Consider the following 26618-nt stretch of genomic DNA (forward strand, 5'->3'; position numbering starts at 1 on the left):
CAGCAGCCCAGGAAGGAACAGCACACTATTTATTGGTTCCAACCCTGGTCAAGACAGCACCTCTTGAGTACGTCCAGAATCAAATGCATGTGTCTATAACCCACGTGCAAAAGCGAGAGCAAGTTCATGGGCTCCAGCCCAGGGATGTCAGCTGCTTCTGCTCTAGGTATCACCTCTCAGTCCTTTTTGCACCTCCACACCCCTCCCTCTCTCTCTCTCTCTTTTTTTTTTTTTGCAGCTCCAGCTTTTCCAATCCATTCCCTTGTTTAAAATACCTAAAGTGGCATCCACTTTTCTCTGTACCTTGTCTTATTTTTTTAAGTTTTTAAAAAAAAAATTATTTACTTTGGGGGGGGAGAGTGTGCGTGAGTGGGGGAGGGGCAGAGAGAGAGAGGGAGAGAGAGAGAGAGAGAGAGAGAGAGAGAGAGAGAGAGAGAGAATCCCAAGCAGGCTGCGTGCCATCAGAGCAGAGCCCGATGTGGGGCTCAAACCCACGAACCGTGAGATCACGACCTGAGCCGAAATCGAGAGTCGGATGCTTAACCGACTGAGCCACCCACGTGCCCCCTCTGTACCTTGCCTTCTTATACACATGTACCTGCTATGTGAGAACCCTTTTTGGGAGAGGGATAAAAAGCAGAAGACACTGTCTCTGCCCTTAGGAAATTTGTAATCTCCCCAGGCAACCGAACTAACACATTCGAACCAAGAGTAAACAAGACAAAATATATGGATTCAAGGGCTGAGGCAGACGGGATGGGAAAGCGCATGTCTGTTCTCCGCCCATCCAGAAGCAGCCCCTGGGCCAGCCCACCCTCTGGTCTTCCGAATCACTTCCCCTTTTCTGGACATGCTGGGTTTATACTTCCTGCCCTGAAGCCAGCTCTGGTGCCAATTTGTCTGCTCTATTCTTGTTCAGTTTCCTGTTCATTAACTTCTGGCTCATTATAACATTAGCATCCCTTAAACCCACATTTGCATCACCATACATAAGAAACTTTTTGTCTATAGCCAAAAGGGCCACGATTACTACCCGTATATAATTTGGGACCGAACTATTCATTACAAGGGGGTTAAGAGTAGGAGAAAAGGTGTTTAAAGACCTGCTAGGCTTTCAAATTTTTTCCGCCCTTCCTACATCCACTAGTTTCACTTTTTCCTCTTCTAAACTGGGAGAATCCTGTATCACCTGGGATTCAATTTTATTTATTGTTAAATTAAAATTTTTTTATCATGTTGATTTATTTTTGAGAGAGAGAGAGACAGAGACAGAGAATGAGCAGGGGAGGGAGACAGAATCCAAAGCAGGCTCCAGGCTCCAAGCTGTCAGCACAGAGCCCGAGGCAGGGCTTGAACCCACAAACCATGAGATCATGACCTGAGCTGAAGTCGGACGCTTAACCCACTGAGCCACCGAGGTGTCCCTAGTTTTACTTTTAAAACAGCTCCTTCTTACTGGGGGCTTACTCTATACCTGGTCCTTTTCATACGTTAAGTCTCTTACACCTCTCCCAAACCAGATGTCTTCCATCCTACAGACCGGGAAAGTGAGGTCCACGGTGGTTAAGTGACTCCTCCATGGTTCATACGCGCTATTGGCAAAACCAGGACTCGTGCTGAGTAGGCTGTCTGACTCTTGAACCTGTGCCCTGGAAAACAAGCTAAACCATCCTTGTTTCCGTGGATGGAGAACAGCATTTGTGACACCCACCACAGCAACTCTGTGGTCAGTGTCCTGAGGTCAGTGTCCCCCACTGTGGTCAGTGTCCTATATCGGGGCATAGCATCGTGGGGCAAAGCCTCATCAGGGCACTGAGGGGAGGCTTCAGAAAAGGGCGTCTGGAGCAGCTGGGCTCCTCTCTGGTTTATAACGTGGGATTCTGCACATGACTTTATTTGAGAAGGGCTCACCAGAGCCTGCTGAAGGAGGGCCCCAGGACTGTGGTCCACAAGAAGCAAAGGCTAACTGTGGTTCACACGGTTACTGACAGGAATCTACGCTTCTGCCTGATGCACTTGCACACACTTCCAAGCCTTAAGAAGGACTGAAGAAACAGGCAATTAGTCAGAGAACCACAGGTTTTCAAGCAACTGGCATCCTTTCATCTTTGCAACTAGTGGACAAGACCAGATTTCCAGAAAGTTAGGAACCTGAGGAAGTTTCTCTATTGCACTTTGCAGTCGTGCACTTTTTCTTACACAGGTGCTAGCTTTTCTCTCTCCCGTCTGGTACTGGGGAGATCTTTCCCTGGAAAGAGCTGAAATATGGCACCACTGAGGCACTGCCTACAGATGAGACTCCTGAGGTTTCGCTCTGGCAGGAATCAAAGCTTAAAGTCCCTGGCATATGGGACACTATATAGACAATACAAGTTGTCCCCGCCCCCCCCCCCCCCATCGCTGATAAGTGACTGAAGCTATGCAGCACAATAAATACAGAAGTGAATCAAGGGGGCGCCTGGGTGGCTCAGTCAGTTAAGCGTCTGACTTTGGCTCAGATCACGATCTCCCCGTTTGTGATTTCAAGCCCCGCGTCTGACTCTGTGCTGACAGCTCAGAGCCCGGAGCCTGCTTCAGATTCTGTGTCTCCCTCTCTCTCTGCCCCTCCCCTGCTCATGCTCTGTCTCTCTAAAAATAAATAAACATCAAAAAAAAAAAAAGGTGATCAAGGAAACCAGCTCTGGCAGAAGTTTAGGTATTAGCCAACAGGCTGGGGTATGTTTTTAAGGGACAGGGAGGTTCTAGGGGGGCTCCTAGCATCCTGAAGTCACTGCGTGAATGCGGCATCAGGGCAGGCGTTGGGGACTGACAAAGATTTTTATTGTATTGATAGGAAGCATGCTAGTGTCAACGTTCATGCCACAAAACACAGACCCAGTGATTGGGAGGTTGTTAGGAACATTATTCTAATTCATACAGTCTCTTGTGGTTTGACAACTGGCAAATTAAATGAATTACAGAAAAAAAAACCCTCTGAAACCAAAAAATGATAATCCCTCTCCCCCAAGATATCTACTTCCCTCTGCCAGTATACAAACTACTATGTCTTTGGCAGAATCCTTAATGTTATTTGTATCTTGAGCAATACATTATTTTAATCTAAAAGACAGCATTACGCAAAAAACTGAACATCTTTGAGGAAAAGGGTCTTTACTGAAAATATGTGTGGCTGGGCCAGTTCAGAGCCTCCTCTGTGTCACTGCCAGGAATTAGTCACAAGGCAAATGCCCAATCAGTTTTTGTAAACTTATGATTAGCTTTCATCCCCACAAAGCCCGTGTTTGTCACTAGGGTCCTCGCTTCTCTAGCTACTGGTTAAAGGATCAGTGACATACTTCAAAGATTTGGGGAACAGTTTCTGTTCTTTGCGGAGAGCATTTGTTCTCCCAAAAACAAATGCTAGATTTGTTCATTTGCTCCAAAAAAACGAGAGGAACATTTCTTTTGATTGTTTTCCAACTCCACCTCCGCATTTAACAATGGAAAGTCACACTACCCTCTCCTCCAGCTTAGCAGAATCTGTGAGTAAGCCGAAGTCTACACTATGACATTTCTGAACCTTGGGAAGTCACTGTTACACAAAAGCGAGGAAGGATTTATTCAGCTAATGACATTATCTGACAAAGGGCTGAAACTTTAGATTTCTGTAAGCATGCATTCCTCCCTTCATTCATTCATTCATTGAGCAAATGAAGCATCACTACATGCCAGGCAATATTCCTGGTGCTGGAATTCAGTAATGAAGGCAGCAGACAAAAGTTCCTGCCTTCATGGACTTGATGACTCCCGCGGAGAGAGACAGACAGTAACAAAACAAATTGTAAATTACACAGTTTGCTAGGTCATAAGTGCTATGAAGAAAAAAATAAAACGAGAGAGGGAGATAGGGGGTTCCAAAGTGTGTGTGTGTGTGTGTGTGTGTGTGTGTATGTGTGTGTGCGCGCGCGCGTGCGCATGTGGGGGTGTACGGGTGCCCAAGCACACTTGCTCACCACAGCATCAAGAACTAGCTCACCAGAAAGTGGTATTTGAGCAAAGACCTGAAGAAGAGGCAGCAAGCTATGGGGACATACATAGGAAGAGTGCTCCAGACAGAAGAGACCACAGCGCAAAGGCCCTGAGATGGGAGCGTGCCTAGCTTGTTCAAGAGACGTCAAGGGGCCAATGGTCCAAGCGCCGAATCAGGGGAGAAGAATAAGGGCAAGGACAGGGTAAGAGCTTTGGCTTTATGCAAACTTAATTAGGATACAGAAAAAGGTAAGTAATATCCAGAATGAATCACTTGGAAATAAAGAGATAATTAACAAAATGAAATAAAAATTTAAATAAAACGCATGTTGCCAAGCCATCCTTTATGACTGGTGATCATATTTAAAAAGTACATGTTTATCGTGATCGTTGTCTAAAAGGCCTCACTGAGATTATTAAAATCTAAGGAAGCAGGAGGTTTATGAGTAGATAGTTTTACTGTGTAGTGATTTAAGGGATCTGTGGGGCCGGGCTCCCCTGTCCAAAATGGATAAAAGCTCAGTGTGGGATTATACGACTTGGGTCTAAAGAGATGAATTTTTTTTCCTTCCTTTAGATCTTCAAGGCCATTTATTTTCTAGATTCTTCTGTTAAAATACAAACACTAGGTCAGGATGGGAAGAAGCCAGGTAAAGAGCAGGAGGAAGTGACATCTAAAGCAGGTATCGGGTAACTTCTCTTTTTGTTTTTTTAAGTTTATTTATTTTTGAGAGGGAGGGAGGGGCAGAGAGAGAGAGGGAGAGCGAGAATCCCAAGCAGGCTCCACGCTGTCAGTGCAGAGCCTGACTTGGGGCTTGAACTCAAAAACCGTGAGATGATGACCTGAGCTGAAACCAAGAGTCAGACGCTTAACCGACTGAATCATCCAGGTGCCTCTCAGGTCACTTCTTTTGAGAAGCAGCAGACAGTGATCCGCCCTTGAAATCCTGTGTGAAGGGCACATACAGAGGTTCCTGGGGAAGAGCTCTAGGAAGGGAGAGGTGTCAGCGGACGACAAGGGACAAAAAGCAAGTTCTATTAGTGTGGACAAATGTCATACCTGCAAGCAAACCACACTGCCACCAAAATTCCAAAAACATTTTGTTCCAGATATGGTCAGCCACACTAGTGAAAGGAATGCCCAGAACTATGAAGCCACCTTGCTGCAGACAGGCATTTCCAACCATATTGCATCATTTGGCCTAGAGTTGTTTTTTTTTTTCTCTTTCTGTAGCAGACATTTATTCCATACAAGGTGCATGAACGTGGAATGGATATTTAGAACCACAGGTGCAGTGTACCAGCCGTGACAGCCTTCAGATTTATTATTTGATGTGAATGGGCGGCAGGGTAATAGCTTTGACTTCCATATGAGACTTTATTTGTCATGTACACACAGCACACTGACCAGAGCTCCAAGGCCAAGGGCTTCCCTTGTGAGCTAATTAAGCACTCGGTGGGCACATCTCCCACTCAGACAGAGGTGGGGGTGGTGAAGCACATCGCTCTGGAGTTAGACTAACCTGGTTTGAATCCCTGCTCTGCCATTCACTAGCTGTATGTTCCTGGCTATGTGAACTTCAGTTACTTCATCTATAAAATGAAAACAGTAACAGAATGATGTGGACAGTGCTTAGAACATGTCTGGCACTTGGTAAGTCTCATCAGTGGTGACTGTTTTTACAGTCGAACATAATGGTTTTCAGAATAGGTCTTAGTGGGAACATTCAGTTCCACTAGTCATATATTAATGTCTGCGTACAAATTTAACACTGCTTGGGTTTCTCTCTCTCTCTTCCTCTCTCAAAATAAAAAATAAAATAAACTTAAACCAAACAAACAAACCTATATATATGTATGTGTATATACATATATACACATACATGTGTGTGTATATATATGTATATATATACACACACACACATGTATGTGTATATATGTATATACACATACATATATGTATGTGTATATACATATATACACATACATGTGTGTGTGTGTATATATATACATATATTTATGTATGTATATATATGTATACACACACACACACACACACACACACACTGCTTTGATTACTGTCAACTGTTATTGTAACATTGTGTTAATTTTACCTTATTAAATATTGAAAAGGGCCATCACCATTGGGAAGACATTAAAATATATGAAATTAAACTAATTTGTCTTTATGGAATATGGCCTTAGTGGATCCCAGATGCTATTTTTACAACAAACATCTATTCTCTAAAAAGGCCATCATGTCAGACACGTAGGAAACAAAACAGAGAAGCATTAGACAAATGTATCCCTGGGTAAGTTGAGACCTTTCAAGAAAATGACTTACTCCATGTCAGGTTCACCTCGGGGCAACACTGAAACAGGAACAGGCCACATGAGTAATTTCAGAGAAGAACGGCCAAGGTCTACCCTGGTCGAGGCACACAGATCAGGAGGAAACAAAATTTGTATCCAATCTGGCCTTACAATATAGAGGGGTTTTTTTTCTCTTTAAATGTATCGTAAAATTGAAATTATGGTGCTCATTTTGTGGCACTAAAATGCCTTATGAGTCAATAGAAGCTCAACGGTGAAAAAGAATGTCTTTTTTTTTTTTAATCTCCTAAGACCTTTAGTCTACACGCACTGTGCCTGATGCCTTGTCCCCAAACATCACATCCGTGACACTGGGGAACAGGCAAGAAAAAGAATTGTCTTTAAGTTCAAATACTTTTGGCCAAAATATAATACTGTCAACTCATAACAAAAACTCTTTTTTAGGAAACAAATTGCTTTATTTTACATTTTATGTAGGAAACAAATTGTACTTCCATTGAATTGTATATTTCATATAACTCGATTTCGGTAACTCATAAAATTGCATTAAAATAATTATTTATAAAAATAAAAAAGGGAACAGCAGAAGATTCTCCATATTCTATAAATAGACGTAAAACATTAATTACAATGAAGAAGCTATATAATGCCAACAAGAGAAAGCATACTTTTGATTTAAAAAAATGAATTTAAATTGTAATAAACCCTCTAACATCACTGGCAAAGAATTCTGTATCATTTGAACAATTTGAAAAAGAGTGCCATTGTATATCCTAACAAACATCTCCCATTCCTTTTTTTCAGGAAGCACATTGTGGACTGAGGATAAATGTAATTTCACTACAGGTGCCGAAGTGTGTTATAGGCCAGCCAGATTGAAAACAAGGCAAGTAAAATGTGGAAAACAAATCAGAAGCATCTTGCCACACACAAGACTGACGGAACAATTTTAAAGTATTAGATAGTTTTCCAGAAAATAGGTTCCATGGCCCACTTGGGTCACCAATGTGACTTCTAGAACAGGAACTAATGAGGAGTTGGTACAAGGCACCCGGGGGTCATTAGGAACAAGACTAGACACGGTTCAGCTACAAAAGAGAAGCAGGCTGGGTGCCCCCCACCCCTGCATGAACCACACGATTGTTGGCTATCTCACGCCACGAGCCTGGATTAAATGAAAGGAGTGACACGTCAGATTTGGGGACTTTTCTCTGCTTCTCCTGTGTAGATGAGAAATAAGAGGAAAATCAGGTAATTTTTCTATTTTTAAAAATCGATAGTTCTTTTCCATGTGATTGATTGCATAGAAGATGAATGGACAGTGGTATGAGTTTTGATTACCCAGGAGCTCAAAATAAAAAATTTATGAATATAAATTATGATTTGGGCATTTAAAATTATGATTTGAGGCATTAATTATGCCAGAATTTGTCCGTGAGTACACATGAATTCCCTCTGCGGCCAACGAATCACTTGAGGACAAAATTTCTGAGCCTTGTGATTCATCTTCGCACATGCCCTAGGGTTAAGCCGTTTTTCATCTACAAATATGAAAGAATTATTAAAATGGAAATGTTTCGTGGAAATACCACCTCAGTCATTTGGCATGTGTCGAACTGAGCACCCTTTCCAATAGTGACCGTGGGACAAACAAAGCCACCACCAGGAACACAGCAAGAACAGAAAGAGAAACAAACAATGCAGCTCTTTCCCCTTACGCTGGGCTCAAATTTGTCTGCTTAGTAATAATGACATATTGTCTCATGTTATTGCTTCAAAAAAATGTTTCCAGTGACCCTTGGGAATGCCATGTACTGTTTTCCTTCAGCTTTGCCCTTGGCAAAATTTTCTTTGTTCAGATCGCTCTCTGAGAAAGTCATTTCAGTCTGAATTGTGTACATTCTAGGTCTTTCGGTTAATAAGAGTTTTTGACCTTTTGGTTTCTACAGCCAGTTCTTCTCTTGGACATGATTGATGGCATTAATTCTTCTCACACGTGGTCTGGGGGAAACCACTCCCCCTTCCTCAAACAAGCATCCTAATTCCGAGGACAACCTGGGATGACCGCCTTTCGCTGCTGCCCACCCAGGTCTCTGAGCTCCAGAGAGGAAGCTCACCTAAGGCAGAGATGTCTGCACGAAGATTGTGTTTGTGAACAACGGGGCAAAGGCTCAGTGAAATTTAAACAAGACAATGAAAGGCAATGACTCTTGGCATGTTTGCTTGTCATTCTCCGGGCCTCTCTCCTCATTCTGGGGTCTCTGTCCTCATGTGGCCACCCCAGCACTACTCACCTACCCGCTTTCTTCATCTTTAATGGACTTTCACTAAAGTGTCCTAAAATACTGATGCCAGGTGAACTTTCTCAAAACAATGGTTGGGCTGACGTCACGTCTCATTCAAGAACGTGACAGGTTCATAAGTGAACAGAATTCAAACTCAGCGCAGTATATTCACAATCACGCGTTTCAGACTTAGCGTATTTACAACAGAACTCTATCTTCTTCTCGAAAGCAGCCTTTCTGCCTTTTCCATTCTGGCTGATAGCACCGCCATCCACCCCATCTCTCAAGTCAGAGGTCAGGTCTGGCTCTTTGTCATTTCTCGTTCCTAACTGGCATACAGGTCCATTCAATACACTGTGAGGTGTCTTCTCCGCTGGGATCCTGTGTCAGGCTCCCCCAGCTCATCACCTCTCGCCTCCTGTGCGTTTCCAGCTTCTAGTTTCACCCATCTGTGCTACATACAGTCACCAGGGTATCTGTTCTATACTCAGATCTGATCATGTGACTCCCTTACTCACGATCCTCACATAAGATCCCACGAGCTATCCCAAACTCCTGGTCCAGACAATACTCTCCATCGTGCCTTCACACTACCTCTGACGTCGTCACTTTGGGTCACACCAGTGCACTTGAAGTGAGTGCATCAACCGCAAGGCTTCTAGAGGTATCTACTGTGCCTCTTCCCACAGCGGGGATGTCCTTCTCCACGTCTGCCTCAAGATGCCAGCTCATCTTCAGTGTTCTTGCTCAAGGATTTGCCTGCAAAGCTATCTCGTTTGCCTCTGTATCAACATTACACCTTTATATGTATATAGACACAGACATAAATATATACACATATATGTAATTTTTACTCTTTTGGGGCTAATTACACCACACTGCAATTCATGTATAGTTTGCTTGTGACCCTTTGATCATATCTGAAATACAGCAGCTCATGAAAGAATGAATGAAAGAATGAACAAACGTTTATTCATTCATTAAAGAAAGAAGGAAGGAACAAACACCTCTCCAAAGTCACTTTCAGCCGCTCCTTTCTTAGGTCTATTTTCTGCTTTAAAGTGGTTTACCATGGGGTGCCTGGGTGGCTCAGTCGGTTAAGCATCCAACTTCGGCTCAGGTCATGATCTCGTGGTTCGTGGGTTCGAGCCCTGTGTCGGGCTCTGTGCTGACAGCTCAGAGCCTGGAGCCTGCTTCGGATTCTGCGTGTGTGTCTCTCTCTCTCTCGGCCCCTCCCTGGTTTACACTCTGTCTCTCTCTCCCTCTCAAAAATAAATAAACATTAAAAAAAATTTTTAATAGAAAATAAAAAAATAAAGTGGTTATTTTCCTTTTGCCATGTAAATACTACATGGCAATCTCTCCCTCCTCTGCTCAAGACTTGGCTGTTTCCCCCACTCAATTTAATTTTTCTGGACTAGTTTTAGAACCATTCTTCCTTCAATGATCAGTTCAAGTTCAAATCAGGCATGATTTGAATCTTTGTCAATGTCCATCTAGTGATTGGTCACCACTCCTTTGAATTCCCAGAGCGCTTTCAGTCTGTACGTTGAACAGTCAATAATGCTACTCTGTGCTTTCTTTTTATGTGCATTCCTACCACATACATGTGCATGTGAACAGTCTATTTATATGTATATAACTAAAGGGTATGAGTCACTGAGGGCATAAGCCGTATTTTATAATGCAGGCTGCATTATCAGAACTTCTCATGGTTCCCTACATAGAAAAAGCAACCAATAATGTTTATTAATGAAGATGGTCACCAGACCTACTATATGTAAGTCTCATAAGTAGTATTTTATTTGTATTAATGAAGCCTAAATAACTACAGAATAAACTTTGATTTATTCTCAATCAAGTGGTGACATTCTAGGTTCAGATATCGGCAATGGCCCCATAGGTCATTCAGTGTTACTGAACATTCTACTAGTGAAGAACTGTGTTTGACTCTCAGCTGAGGAGAAGGTGCTTTATAAAAGAAAGTCGTCTAGTTGCTCACCAAACAAAGATCTTTCCAGGCCCTTCCCATGTTCACTCCAGCACTTACTGGATCAAGGCAGCTATGTTTCAGTAATAAAAATAATTTAGACAAATCAGTCTATTATAACGTAGATATTTGAAATCTACTTTCTCACTGAACTTGTGTATTGTTCGACAGAAAAAAAAATCCTAGTGTTCAAAGGTTTGTTTTCAGGAAAATGAAAATGCCTATTGATTTCCCATAAAGTGGCTCTGGGTAACCAGAGACGTAGAGAGAAAATCAAGGACAAAGTTTTCTTTAGGGATGATTTCTGGTTTTGGTCCATAACAGGTATTTCATTTTCGTTTAACAAATGTTTACAGAGCATGAACTGAGTACCCAGGATGGCACACGAGGCTAAGACGTATTTATTTTTTTCCTTTCCTTCTATGGCACGAGCACTTTTAAGAGCCTTCAAAAATATGTACCAGATAATTTATTATTTTGCACAACAAATTAACTTGAAGACCCTTTTTTAAAAAAAAACTATTAAACCATATCTGTAGTTGGATTCTCTAAAACAGGGAAATGGTACTCAACAAAGAAATATTTTACAGGACACCTGGAACTTAGATGCATTTTCCAGGTCCTTTGAATAATTTAATTACGGTAGTTTTGTCTAGTTACATTCATTAAATTCTTTCTTGGTGTTTTTTGTTTTTTGTTTTTGTTTTGCTTTATTTTTTTCTTTTCCTCCAGGAACAAAGCCATTTAAGAAACTACCTTAACTACGTGTTTTCTGTGCTTAGTGACAACAAAATAAATACAAACTTGCAGAAACCACTTCCCATGATCTCCTCCATGTGGATTGTTCTCTGTTTTCCATTCTCTCCTTTCATAACCTGTTCCTATGGCCTCTCCTTCACCAGGCTAACAGCTTCTGTCAGCAAAGCTTTTATTCAGTACAGTATCAAAAGCTTTGCAGAAAAACGGATTAATCATGTTCCCTGCTTCTCTTTGTTTACCCCTTCAATTCTTGTGGAACTGAAGCACACTAAGAAAATGCATGTCTAATCACAAATGGGAAGCCCCTCTTAGTTATTTTGGTGCATTTCTCTTTGAAACGTATCATATAATTAAAGGCCCTCTGAAAATCAAATTGATGAGTTTGCCCAAATATGCCTTCCACATCATTATAAGGATTTAAACACATATTCTGTGTCCCTTGAGTTTCAAACGAGAAGCTTATGTATACCAATGCCGAGGGAGTGATTTGGTATTTTACTTCTTTATTTTCAACAGATATTCCTTGTGAGACAGACGTAACTAAGCATTTTTAAAACATAGTAGATTGGGGGTTAGATGTCATTAGGCAAATAACACAAGTCACGTATTCTATGAACCGCCAAAGTAGACCTTAGAGTGGTCTTGTCATTACTAAGTCTAAATGGAATAAAGCATCTTCACTCAAGTCTTATTCCTGAAAATCTCAGAATGTCATCCTCCACCATTAATTTCATGCCAATAATTAAATGGGATAAATACTGGTGACTTCACCACTTCTCTATATCATAGTTTCATATGGTAATTCTCTCATCCATAAGGCCCCACTTGCTCAGGAGGAACTCGTTCACTTGGCCTTTCCAAAGTTGAAAGTAGCTTTTCTCAATAGCACTGATGGTTTCCTCTATTAAGATTACCCATAGGGGCGCCTGGGTAGCTCACTCTGTTTAAGCATCTGATTTTGGTTCTGGTCATAATCCCATGGTTTGTGAGTTTGAGCCCCACACTGGGCTCTCCACTCCCAGTGCAGAGTCCGCTTCTGATCCTCTGTCTCATTCTCTCTCCGCCACTACCCTGTTCATGTGCGCTCTCTCTCTCTCCCTCTCTGTCAAAAGTAAATAAGCGTTAAAGAAAAATGCCTCCTAGCTGGAGCCCTCAAGCCACAGCGGGCAATACCAATGAACCATTTCGTCTACATTCAGACATTCTCGCATCATTTGAGAACATGGCTTTCTCATCATTTTTGCCATCTTGCTGAGAATTGTAGGGTTGATCGGAAAATTTTTAAAGTAGCAATAGAATTCTTATGTCTCAAATAAACAACCAAAAGATACTAATCAAATAAAAAATTTCACAGGCTCATCTGTTTCGAACCATTAGCCAGGCGGAACCCCAAAGAGATGAGCCCTTCTGGAAACGTCTACGGAAAAAATAAGTGGTTTGATGGAATCCATAATACAGCAAGGAAAGTCACAGCCCCGAAGGAAGCCGACTGGAAAGGGAATTACCCTCTCTGGGCTAATGGGAATCCCTGTCCCTGGGAAGAGCAGGTGTCCAACCGAGATGCCAAGTTCACCAAGTGTCCATCTGCATATATCTTCCTGCATTATTCAAGTGAAAACTGCCCTCTCTAAGTATTTTCAGCCTTTTCCCTTTACAAAAACGCTGAGAACGACAAAAATGAAAAAGCAGGGTGGGATCATCCACAGGACACGCGGATGGCACCAAGCCCTTGTTCAGCCGTAAGGGCATTCCTTCTATGAACTTCACAGTTTATATAAAATCTCTGCCTAGATTGTAGGGCAGAATGCTTTTGTGAGAGGCCAGTATTTCCAGAAGAAGTCTGCTAGATCTGTGGCTGTGTTCGCAACGGCACTGGTGTGAAACGTACACACGCAAGACCCATGAGCACATGGCCCCATGCGAGTCACCCAGCCGCCAGCGAGGAGGCCCATCCCGCACACCTCAGGTGCAGTCTCGGCTTAGGACGTGCGGCAGGAACACATTAATCAGCACGTTCAAGGAATGCATTAATCAACGCCACCACGTCGGCTGGCCTGCCCTATTGTTTAACCGTGCATGCTAACGAACGCGAAGGCAGCAATATGAATGTGGATTTGCTCCGTGCCGCCAGAGACAAAACCCTTTTCACCACCATATCCTACTCGACTCTTTCAATAGCAATCATTCTCTCCTGTCTTCGTGCTAGTTTATGGACTTGCCGTCTGCAACAGTCAACCAGAAACAAAGACGCTTTACAGACCAGCTAAGTTAGACAAAAGCCGTAAGAAACGCCTTCTGCAGATATGAAAACTCGAAGCCTCGCAAGAGATTTTTTTTTCTCTGCCTCGCAAAACAGATGCTGTCGTGAAAAGGCAAAATAAAACAAAACAAAGCCAAGCAAAGCAAAAAAATAAATAAATAAAAAAAAAAAAAAAAAAATAGCCTAAGCATCTATTTGTGTATGCAGTCAGATGTGACAGCAACATACTGCATCACCAGCAGGGGCCTGGGCCTGGCTTCCTGCTCCACACTGGGCTTCATTTTCCTCCTGGGTAGTTCCCTAGATAACCGTCCTGTCAGGATTTGACTCCCTCCAAAAGCAGCCAGGGATGAAATGTCCAGATGCTGGAAGGAAGGGTCTGATAAAAGCACCCGCAGTTTAGACACACATTTCTACCTTTGTGTGCACAGTCTGTGGGCCCGAACACTCCAAGGCTTTCTGGTGTTATCCCACTCGGTTGGTGGTGGTCCAGAATGTTCAGTAAACATTAATTTTGGTCATGAGGTTGCTGGACATAAAGATCATAATTCTGAACGAACGAGGGATGCCCTTTCTTTTTTTTTTTTTATTAAAAAATCTTTTTGCAATGTTTATTTTGGGGGGAGAGCGAGAGAGAGAGAGAGAGAGAGAGAGGCAGAGTATGAGCAGGGAAGGGGCAGGGAGAGAGAGAGGGAGACAAGCACAGAATGCAAAGCAGACTCCAGGCTCTGAATTGTAAGCACAGAGCCCGACGCGGGGCTCAAACCCACGAACTGCGAGATCATGACCTGAACCGAAGTCGGACACTCAGCCAACTGAGCCACCCAGGCGCCCTGAGGAATACCATTTCTAATTATCATTTTGAACAGGCTTCCTCTCAGGGGCAGAGCTATTGCGGCAGAGCTTGTGTTTGCTGGGAACAAGGGTCACAGGGCAATGACCCCCGCCCTAGTGGGACGGTTCTAGGTTCTGGTCGTTTCAGTGAATGCCCAAGTTAAAGTCCCGTTGACCTGGCCTCACCTCACCACCTGCTCTACCTCTAAATGTTTAAAACGAAGTGTTTTAAACATTTAAAACTGAGCCACAAGCGCACCAGGGAGAACAAATCTGACCCAGTAAGTATCTGCAAAGAGCTATTTGCAAAGGTCACCGCACCAACCCTCTGGTGTATAAGCACTAAGTCGCTACACATTTCCTGTATGGGAGTGACTCAGGCAATTTTCTCCTTCCAGATCCCAAGCAGATCTTTCTGTCCACCAGAACACAGAGGGAAGCAGAGGGGAAGAACACAGGACATTTGCAGGGTTCCCACTACTGACAACGGGCATGATTGTCACAGCCATACAAACACGATGTGACCTTTCTCACCTCTCTCCCACCCTTGTCTGATCGCCCCCTCCCTCCACCTCCCACGAGAGAATACAGATGTCCTTCTTCAGGTACTTTTCTGAGCCTTTGGAGACAGCCATCAGACTGAGGAGCCGGGGTAGTGGGAGGGGGTCTAGGGTGGGTTTCCAGAGACAAATGGTTGCATCCCCTGTGAATTACGAAGATCAGGATGCAAGGGGTAAAAGGAACGTAACCAATAAAGGCATCTCCATCACAGATGCCATGACAACTGGGAGATAAACATAGGGACGTGTATTAGAATTCAGCCTCCCCACAGAAACTCTGCGGGTGAGATGTAATATGCTTTCCCCTGACCACAGGTCACAGGGAGTTACTCAGGCTCCGCATGGTAATGGCAAGTGCGGAGAATGCCGGGATGGAGAAATGGAATGTTCTCTCTCTCAGCTTCCAGGAAGGTGGCACTTCGGTGCGGAGCCAACATTCCATGCCCAAGGTGGCCGCGATCACAAGGCAGGGCCTGTCCACTTGTGCTAAGGTCTCAAGAGGGCCCTGGCCCTCAGCGTATGTCAGGGTGAAGAGGGAGGAAGGCAGCAAGGGCAAGAAAAGATCCTTCTGGTTTTCTTGCTGACCAAATTCCTAGTCAGCTCTAGCCGGTGTCAAACCATAAAGAGGTGACTATCCTTTGCTTAGACTGAGATCCCTGGCTTGGTTTTCGTCAGCCCCAGGCTTCCCCGGGGAGCTTTTCATTCATGTGCTTCATTCGCAGTTGCCTGGTGTCCAGTAACAAGAGACAAAACTTCTGCACTTTACAGTGACGCTGGAGGACAAACCTTGATAGATCTCGTTGTTGTTGTTGTTGTTGTTGTTTTTCGGTTATTTATTTATTTATTTATTTATTTATTTATTTATTTAGAGTGCACAAGCAGGGACAGGTAGAGAGAGAGGGAGAGAGAGAGAGAATCCCAAGCAGGCTCCGTGCCATCACCACAGAACCCGATGCGGGGCTCGGACTCACGAGCCGTGAGATCATGACCTGAGCCAAAATCAAGTGTCAGACGCTTAACCAACTGAGCCGCCCAGGCACCCTTTGATAGATCTCTTTATTGTTAAACAGTATTAAAAACAGTGATCCCCTTGTGCTTTGTGACAAAATATTGATGCACATTCACAAATCAACTTAATTATAAGATAAAGTCTTTTTACTGTGATCCGTTCTACTATTATCTACTCAGAATATCAATACCCTTCTCCTAATGTATATACATAATTTTGTAAAAGTTAGTACGGTGAGGCCAAGGGGAAGAACAGCTTTTGAAACATCAACCTAATCCAATCGTTAATAACTACCATAGCCTGTCAGATTTTCCTTTTTATACAGCTCGCCAAATGGGAACGTGCCTTAAAGTGGAACAGGGCACGACTCTTCTTCAGAGTTATGATAGTTACAACCAGGACCACACTAACACAAATGCCAGCACAGAAAAGCAGTCCTACACAGTGATTTTGGGGGCATTTCCCCCTCTTTGCTCTGGTTCGCTTGTTAGAACTCCATCATTGGCTGTCCTGCATTAAAATTTTTTTTTAACATTTATTTATTTTTGAGAGAGAGAGAGAGAGAGAGAGGCAGAGCGTGAGCAGGGGAGGGGCAAAAAGATGGAGACACAGAATCCCAAGCAGGTTCCAGGCTCTGAGCTGTCCACACACAGCCTGATGCGGGTCTCGAACTCATGAACCGTTGAGATCATGACCTGAGCTGAAGTTGGACACGGAACGGACTGAGCCACCCAGGCGCCCCAAGCTGTCCTGCATCTTAGCCCAAGGTTTTCAAACCAGGCAGAGGAAATGGAGAGTATTCTTTTCCTTGGAGAGAATTTACACATCAGTGTTAATGATGGAGGTGAACACGGTTTTTCTACATGACTGGATACCAATCAGTAAGGGTAGCACTTTCCGGAAAGAAGGATGTGGGTGTGGAAGTGTGGGTTCACAAACCACAGTGGTGGTCATTCACATCTCATGGATACCACGGCACAGCAGCGAACGTGGGAAAGACTACTGAACACTCAAGTAGCTACAAAAAACTTTCTTATTCCAATGTCAGAGGCTGAATTCTTGAATAGCCGGGGGACATTCTGAATACAAGAGTGCTTCAGAATTTGGGGACGTTTCAGGGCGCCTTTGTTTCAGGGAGACGAGAGGAAGAAATGGGGAAGACACTCCGTATTTAGTTTCAACCGGATTAAATTCTTCACAAAGATAAAATGAGATATTTCTGTGGCTCCTGACCACTAAAAGTTCACTTCAGTCATTTAACAGAAGACTGGCCAAAAAGATCAATGAGAACGTACCCCGAAAGGTAGAATTCGACCTTGTCGCTTGTTCCTCTTGAAGACTTTAAGTGAAACAGCCCTCACACAATGGATGAAGAGAACACAGTGCATCTAGCCAGGAAAACTTCCCTAGAAACCACATGAGAGTGCCCTTGAAAGTCAGAGAACCCCCTTTAGGGAACTCTACCACAGCCCCCCTCAAGGGCACCATACACTCCTTTTCAGTGGTCCCTTCGCTTGCCTGGTCTTCATGTATTTTCCTTTTTACTAGAAACCACCATTTACAAATAAGCTCCCAGTCTTGCTGTCTTTCTATCTCCCCTAGGTACACACAGTTTATAACCTACAGAACTTGCCGTAATTTACCAGTGACACTAGCGATTTCTTGTAGGCTATGTTCCTTAACGACGTTACTAATGATTTGTAATTCCTAACAACTATGATTTGGCATATCCAGACTTCCATGTCCCTGTCAGCATGGAAGGGTCTTACTTTTCCATTGTTTTACCTTGTAGGTGTTATTTTACAGACACTTGTTGGAGGACGTGTGTATAGGTGTATCAAAACTTTATAAAGTAAGTCATTTTACATTAACGAAGGGAGGTTTCTATTCAAAGAGACATTGATAGAAAACTAGGCTCTTTTGGTATTGGTCATAGGTGTCCAACTCAGCACTTTTGCCAGTGTTTACTAATTTTCACTTTTCAAGAACTCTTCAAGCCGAACAAAATATATACTACTTGATCTACAAAGCAACGTTCTTAGTTTCCAGGCTACTGATTTGGGGATTTCTGGCGGTGTTTTGAAACACCATAGTAATTAGTTATATGAAGTCAGTTTTAATACAACACAATGGAAGCAAATTCAACTGAGGCATGAGTCATTTCCTCTTCGACAGAAAACGGCATCTGAATGGATCAATTTAGGCATTTCTCAAGGACAAGAGACAACATGCTTGCAAGATTTTCCTACCTCAAAATCTTGCAGACAATCTTCTTTTCATAATTAAAGTCCGTGAGAGTCTCTTTATTTATTAAATGAAACCTATGAGGCAGAGGACTAAGTGTCTGAACAATCACGCTCTCATAAATTCCTTATGAGACAGAGTTCTCAGAACTATGTTCCAGATCTCCAAGTAAGATACCCTTCATCAAATTCAATACTGTAATAGATGGCTTTTCAGAAGGCATCACAGGCCGGGAAGAGACAGTTCTAGAGCTGATAATTCTGACCGAAATGGGAAAGTGGTGGGCAGCGGGGGTAGCAAATTGATTTACAAAGCAGAAAGCACATATCAAAGTAATATTCAAAGTTTCCAAACAGACTTTTGTATTATATGGACTTCATTGTGAGACAACAAAAAATTCATGTGCGGATAAGTATATTCTCAGGAGAGTTTTCTGATACATGATTGAATCAAAAGGAAAACTCTTTTCTTGTAAATGATTCCTTAGCCTTTTAAATCTTTAATTCCTTCAGAAACATATTGCTTACTAGCAATGTGTTCACTCTGGTGTCTATTTGCTAAACTTTATGATGCATGATTTAGTAAAACAAAAGTCTCATTACTATGGAAGGACACGAAGGGCTGGTTTTCTCCCCCGTATATTTGATCCATCCTCTTGGATAAGCAGTATGACTCATGTTTTCGCATCTATATTCCTACCTCCATCTTTCATCATACGCTTCGGATTGAAGAGTATTAATTATGGCAATAATATTACATAATCAGATCATTTTATGGTATAACTCCCTTTATACTAACTTAAACCTTTCCAGAAGACAAACCCCTACCTTTGAAGAAGGTCTTCTTGTCTGAAGAAGTTGTTCTTTTAATTCTTTAAACCAAATGTCTTCTTAGGGTAGCCCTGTGGGTCGAAGAGTGGGGGAAATGTTAACAAGACAGTCATCGTCAATCACAGCAGATTGTCAATACATTAACTCCAACTGACTCCCTGATGGGAAACACAATTACCGGGGGAGCCCTGTAAGGAAAGACAAATTATGAATAGATTTGCCAAAACACATCTCTGCTGGTTTCAATCAAAAGTGACAGCAGAGAGGTGACTAAAAATGATTCTGGTGGCCATCCCCTTAATGCAACCCAGCCGAAAGCGACATGCTTGTTCCCTCTTTCCAGTTCAGAAAATGGAAAATTTTGTTTTGTTTTGTTTTGTATGCACTTATACAGTGAGGCTAAAATACTTCCTTGCTGCGGGCTCCCTTATTATTGTTGCTATTCTTAAAATTTTTCATTTAGGGGGTGGTGCCTGGGTGGCTCAGTCGATTAAGTGGCCAACCCTTGATCTCGGCTCAGGTCATGATCTCACGTTTCAGGAGTTCGAACCCTGCATTGGGCTCTGCACTGACAGTGTGGAGCCTGCTTGGGATTCTCTCTCTCTCTCTCTCTCTCTCTCTCTCTCTCTCTCTCTCTCTGTGACTCCCCCACTTTGGCTTTCTCTCTCTCTCTCTCTCTCTCTCTTTCTCTCTCAAAATAAACAAATAAACTTCAAAAAAATTTTTTTCACGTAGGAGAGTAGGAATTCTTTTGACTTTGTTTGGAAGGCCCCCCAAGTTCTCAATGAAGGTCATAAAGGGATGGTGGGGGCAGCCAAGGGGGAGGATCCCTATCGGGGCTATGACAAAGACTCAGCTATGGACAGCTCCAGAGCTTGACCAGCTCCAAACTCCCCGTGCTCCTCAGCCTGAATGCTCCCTTTGCAGATACTCCAGCTGAGAACCAGCCAGAAAAGGACAGCACGGACAGGGAAGACAATCGCAGCTGAGTCCATTAGGGCTCATTTTCTTAGACAACCAATTCAGTGACACCCAGGGCTTTCTAAGGGAGGATGTGTGGCTTTTTGGACTTTGGATTTTTGGAAACAGAAGTCATACTATCAGACCTCTGAAAAAACCTTTCAGAGAGGAGAAACAAGTGTCAATTCAGGAACTCCCGACTGCATTGAAATATGAAGGCAACTTGTGAAGTGCAAAGAGATCCCATTAATAAGATAAAAGCATGTGCAATCATCTCAGACGTTCCTGTTTACGTGTGCGCCATACAACATTTTCTGTGTAAAATTGCAAAGACCTTTACCTCAGTGACAGGTAAAACCACTCTTCATAATTTTCATTGGATCTGATGCAATGACATTTTATTAGGACAAAAAAAATGTTGTTGAGGGGCACCTGGGTGGCTCTGTCGGTTAAGCGTCTGACTTTGGCTCAGGTTATGATCTCACAGTTTGTGGGTTCGAGCCCTGCATCGGGCTCTGTGCTGACAGCTCAGAGCCTGGAGCCTGCTTCAGATTCTGTGTCTCCTTCTCTCTCTGCCCCTCCCCCACTTGCACTCTGCCTCTCTCTCTCTCTCTCTCTCTCAAAAATAAATAAACATTTAAAAAAAATATTTCTTAAATGTTGCTGAGGTAAATGATTCCTCCCTGGAATTAAAACCAATTTTAGGAAAGAAAAAAACAAAACAAAACAATTTTAGAGTAATCAAGAATTTCTTCACTTCTATTTAGTTCCCACCTTTTTCTTTTTTAAGTAGGCTGTACGCCCAGCACAGAGCCCAACATGGGGCTTGAACTCACGACCCTAAGATCAAGACCCAAGCTGAGATCAAGAGTGGGATGCTCTACTGACTTAGCCACCCAAGTGCCCCTAGTTCCCGCATTTAAAAACCTCTTTTGAGGTGTGTAAGAAGGAGTTTGCAAGAATCTGAAGTTATGTCTACAGTAACAAGTCAATCCAACAAACATATGGAACATGTAATATATTCTGTCAATGCACTGGATAAAAGAGGATTAAAGAATATATATACGAGGATATGTGAGGATATAAGAATATAAAATAATATAAACGAGGATAAAAGTATAACACATAAGTAAGTGCACCTTTACAGGTGAAACTTTATCAGGTTAGCATGTAGATCTGTCTTCTTCCTCCCCCTTCACCTTGCTGTCTCTCCATCTTTCCACCATTTCTCTCCCCCAGGGCAGTCTGGCTCCGCTTCTGGCTCTGCCCAGCACCATAGTGGACATGGGGGAAACCCCTCCCACTGAGGGATGTGGACCTTGGGTTAATGTCTGACCTCGGTTTGGGCCTTAGGGAATCAGACGTAAGGGAGTACTTTGCTTCCAGGTCATTTCAAGCCAACTTCACTCAGGGGAAAGGAGTCTGTCACCTCTTCTAGACCAGTGTAATGGAGTTCTGCCCTGGGACTCAAGACCAAAGCCTCAGCCAATATACGTCATTATTTGTCTTGTTTTGTCAATGTCTCCCCTGCAAGTATCTCCTTTGGGAACCACAAATGTACGCATTCCTGGGTTGCCGGCCAAAACGTATCACCATCTTTCACCCCCAAACAATCAGGGTAAGGCGAATTTGCAACTTAGAAGGGTAGCTCGTTCCTTCCTTCTTCAAGTCTCTTCTAACACGAATTTTTGCGTACGGCAAAGTCAACAAAAACTCAAAGGGTGCTTTAGTTCGCCGAACCAAGTCTCTTAGGGGAATTGTCACCCCAACTACTTGGTTCCACTTCTTGCGTTTGAAGCATCTACACACGTTGCTGTGGAGCTACTGCTGAAAATCTCTATCACAGATGACTTCAGGCTACAGCTAACTACTGGGAAGTGGACCTATGAAAGACACATGTCAATAGAATTAATCTTGCCCAAATTTTACCTGAAGAGAAAGAGACCTCACATTTTATGGGCTACTACTGTGTCCCAGGCCCTGTGTATATAGGTGACGCACCAATTCTGTAAGTGTCCTCATCACCTTGACACAGAGGCACGAACTGAAGCACAGAGAGGGTGAGTAAATGACCCTACTCCCACGACTCCCAAGTAATACATCCACTTCTAAGTCAATCCAAAACTTGTACTTCTTTTACCTCCCCGCAGAGCTTTTGAGAGAAGCCAGGATGAACCTGGAGACGGGGTGCTCCTGAGATTTATGGGGAGGAAAGCAGCAGAAGAAGCTGTTGGAAAGGGCGGTCAGGTTGATGGGAAACACTGAGGGAGCCAAGAATCATAGGGTTGGGGAGGCAGGAGGGAGGGCCACAGGGTTGAGACCTGCAGGAAGGTCTCATGTAAATGGCATGTAAATGGGGGGCCTGAAAATGGGGGGACTCCATTTACATGGAGTCAGCAGGAAGCGCCCACACCACAGACGGTGCCAGCGTCTCCCGTGGCCAGCAGTCTCCGACGGGCAGCGACATCTACTGCACTATCATTCCAATGCCCTCCCCACCCCCCCGCCAAGAATGCCCTTTATTAGCAATGTTTCACAAAAAGGGCAGGTCTGAAAATACCACTGGGTATGGTGTAGAAGAAGACATTTTTGAACACAGATTTTAAAGAGAAGTCCAAGGAATGGGGTGCTTTTGATAAATTTGAATTGCTTTTAGTATAATTCAATTCAGGGCAAAGTGTCCTGAAAAGAACACACACGTCTGTGGGTGTGGTTTCCCACAGACGTTGTGTGGGGAAAATTATTTCGTCTTTGTTTATGTGTATTGATATATATGTGTATTGATAGTGCGTGGCCTCATTTTTAACCTCCTTGTGACGACTGAAACCCCCGAGCCTCTGCAAAGACCACCAAAAGACTACATATTAATTGTATTACCATGTCAGCAATTATGCCAAACATTTCTAGGAATGAATTTTTGGTACATTCATTACTCTTGCTTTGACAACTGCATCAATGGGCTTTCATCACTCTGAAACACATCTAGGTTGACAGAATGGGGTAATACATCATTGCTAAAGGATTATTTTTCCAATAACAAAGTAACAACTCAATTTCCTTTAACCAAAATACAATCAACTTATCCTATTAAATAAAACCAGTCCTAAGTCAAAAGGTCAAGATGAGATCTGATGTAATTTAAAAGTAGCCTTCAGAAAAGATAAATAATATCTAGGTAAAAAATACAGAAACCCAAAGGACACGGTACACACAGTAAATCAATTACAATAAAAGGAATTCAATGGTGCATAAGTATAACATGAAAACATTCAATAATTCAAGAAAGTGCACATTTGCCTTGGCCACTCATGGAAAAATAATGCATTTCCTGATGGCTCCAAAGGAAATAGAACTATTGATCGGCACGGATGTTTTGCAGGAATTTTGTTTTTGTTTTTGTTTGTTTTGGTTTAAAATGAGAACCTATAACATTGCACATGCAGCTGAAAATCTGTTATTGCAAATGCTACGGGGTAAAAAGTAACAGCAAGCAAAAACAGTCAAAATCTCATTTGGTTTAGACTCTGGCATAACTGTGAGGACATTAAAAATGCTAATATTACTCTTTGGTTTCTGCAAGGTAGATTTCTAACAACTGGCTTTAATGGATGATACAGCAAAAGGCAGATTACATTAAAATGCCAGGCATTTGACCCTCAAGCCAATTCTGTTTTCCACTGTGATGATTTTATTTCCTGTTTACACTCTTAAAAAATCAATATGGCAAAGCAATACTTTTTAGAACATTCAATTTGAAAACCTTACATGTAACAACGTATTTATCCACCTGCACTGTTATGTGTTTATGGAGCATGCAAAATTGTTTTGCACTTTTACCATTATGAAATGATGATGATTCACAAACTTATTTTTAATATTTGGTCTTCACAAAACTTCAGTAGTATCAAAATCATGGATTAACTCCCCCCACCAACTCTTCTTTTTCTCTCAACTTCCTGCCTTTGACATGATCCTTGGACTGAATTTGGGGTCCATTCATACTTATTAACTGGAGAGAAAAGGATAAACAAACAACCCTATTAAAACTGGCATTTATCTTTGGTTTCCCTGGGTAGGCCTGCCATCCAGCAGCCTAATTCAGTTTGGCAGGGGCGAAAAGCCCAAATCATCTTGAAACCCAGTTCTCTGCACTTCAGCAGCCTCTGAAACAAAATACATTCCAAAAAGCAGAGAGTATGATCTGGAATGAAGTGGGTTCAACCAGATGGCACCAGAGAGCAGCCTCGGTGGCTGGGGTTCCAAGGATACAGGGTCCTACCTTCCAGACCCAAGTTTAGCATCAAGCGCAGTTTACTCTTGCAAGACTAGTAAACCTGTTGGAACTTGGGGCCGCCTCTGTGATCTCTTAAACGTCAAGGTGGGGGCAGGGCAGGGATCCACTGTGATCAGGAACTTGGAGGTAAACCCGTGTGTCATGCTCTACCTTTCAGAGAAGTGAAACCACTCATCCCTTGTTCAATCACATTATACAGATGGAAGACTGACGGCCCCGCCCCCAACCCCAGAAGCTTAACATTGTTTCAAGTAACATCACCATTTGCTACCTTGTAGACGGCGCGAACATCTGCGAGTGAGCAAATTACATTCATGTCTGGCATGCTGGATATATGCCATCTTGCTGTCGGTCAGGGCATTGGCAATCATGCTGTCACGTACACTGTTGCAGTATTTTAACCTACATGCATGGCACATTTCATGGTTTAACAGGAGCAACTACTATAAATAGAAACCTCGAATTCCAGTGTGCAGTAACGGCTAGCCTTCTACCAAAGAGCCATGCCCCCCTTTGCCATGCAGAGTGGCCATAGGGAAGAGGCCCCTGTCCAGGCTCTACCTTTCCAGCTCCCCTTGCCCCTAGGCGAGACAGTGAGATGTAAGGGAGTTAATATGTATCAATTCCTCTCCCACATGTTTAAGAAGCAAGTGTCTTTCCCATAAGTCATCTCTCTACTGCTGGCTGGATGTCAACGCCCAGTGTGACTTTGGAAGTCACATGGCATGGCCTGTGTCAACACAGGTCCCTGAAGAGGGACAAGTAGAGACCCTTCTATCCACACAAATGGTGTTACATTACCAGCACTGGACTGGTCCCAGAATGGGAAGGGAATTCTAACCCAGTGAAGTTTCTACAATGTGGGGGTTTGTTACAACAGTTAGCTTTGCCCTAGCTAATCGAGTCAGTGTGTTGTGAATATTACGGAAACGTTAAAGTTTTGTTTAAGTTTATTTGTTTATTTTTTGAGACAGAGAGAGAGAGAGTATGAGCAGAGGAGAGCCAGAGAGAGAGGTAGAGAGAGAGGATTCCAATCAGGCTCTGCACTCTCGGTACAGAGTCTGACGCGGGGCTTGAACCCATGAGCCGTGAGATCATGACCTGACCCGAAATCAAGAGTGGCATAATGGGGCGCTTGGGTGGCTCAGTCGGTTAAGCGTCCGACTTCAGCTCAGGTCATGATCTCACAGTTCATGGGTCTGAGCCCTGTGTTGTGCTCTGCTTCGGATTTTGTGTCTCCCTCTCTCTCTGCCCCTCCTCTGCTCACACTCTGTCTCTCTCTCTCTCTCTCTCTCGAAAATAAATAAACATTAAAAAAAAAAAAAGAAAAGAAAAGAGAGTGGAATGTTTAACCAACTGAGCCACCCAGGCACCCCAGAAACCTTAGATTAAATCTATCCCTCATTGGTCCTTTTCCCGTGCGTATAATCTAAGGGGAAAAGATTTAGTTTTAAAATAAGTTCTATTAGAGACAATTAAGTAACAGTGCTTATTTTGCTCCAGAAAGAAAAAGCTTAAAGGAGGCTAATTAAACTGTCATTGAATAAATGAAGGTCCTGAAAATTTTACGGAGCAGATAGTTGAAAAAACTTCACTAAATACAAACCAAACAAATACAGAGCATTTACTTGACAGCACATAAAATAACACACTACCCACAACACGGGGAAGGTTGAAAATAGTTTTTGAGAGCATCTGATTCAGTAGGTGTAGGCGGGGCCTGGAAATCCACTTTTCTAATAGGCAGCCCGGGGGTTTCTGATGCACGTGGTCTTGGGCCACACTCTCAGCAACGTGGTGAAAAAGGTCTCTGATGGCTAAACCGTGAAATGTACCACGTTGTGAGGCTGTCAGACTTCCTTCCTAGAGGAAAGTCAAACTGGGGAAGTTTTTTATCCACGGGGTAGAAAACATGCTGTCAACAAGCATTACAGAGATTTAGGAATCTAGACAAGTTTGCCATGATCCCAATCTTTAAGCAGCTCACGGTCTCAGGACAGTGACTATAAATGTATACCCGTGTGTGTGTGTGTGTGTGTGTGTGTGTGTGTGTGCGCGCGCACGCGCGCACACTCACGCACACGTATGTGTGTCTGCAGAGGAGGTAGTGAAACAGAGAAGGAGGAAACAAAGATACCCTCCGGGTTTGAACTGGGGGAGATGAGACCTCATCCACGGCTGTGCAGATGGATGTCTGTGGCCCCAGGTAGCACACTCACCTCCCCTGGGCACCCCTGTCCCAGAACAGTCT

General features: G+C 43.1%; 1 protein-coding gene across 22 annotated transcripts in view; it reads right to left on the reverse strand.

Annotated features, from left to right (window-relative positions):
* NRCAM (neuronal cell adhesion molecule) overlaps positions 1–26618 on the reverse strand; it is a 286918-nt gene that overhangs the window by 125729 nt on the left and 134571 nt on the right. For 21 of the 22 annotated variants that reach the window (XR_009260570.1, XM_058725414.1, XM_058725411.1 and 18 more), the window contains one exon: positions 19111–19184. The exons of the other annotated variant lie outside the window; for it this stretch is intronic. The gene's annotated coding sequence lies outside the window, so the exon portion shown is untranslated. The remainder of the gene's footprint in view (positions 1–19110; positions 19185–26618) is intronic. 22 annotated transcript variants of the gene reach the window in all.

This window comes from Neofelis nebulosa, chromosome 4 (assembly GCF_028018385.1).
Source record: "Neofelis nebulosa isolate mNeoNeb1 chromosome 4, mNeoNeb1.pri, whole genome shotgun sequence".
NCBI classification, from domain to species: domain Eukaryota; kingdom Metazoa; phylum Chordata; class Mammalia; order Carnivora; family Felidae; genus Neofelis; species Neofelis nebulosa.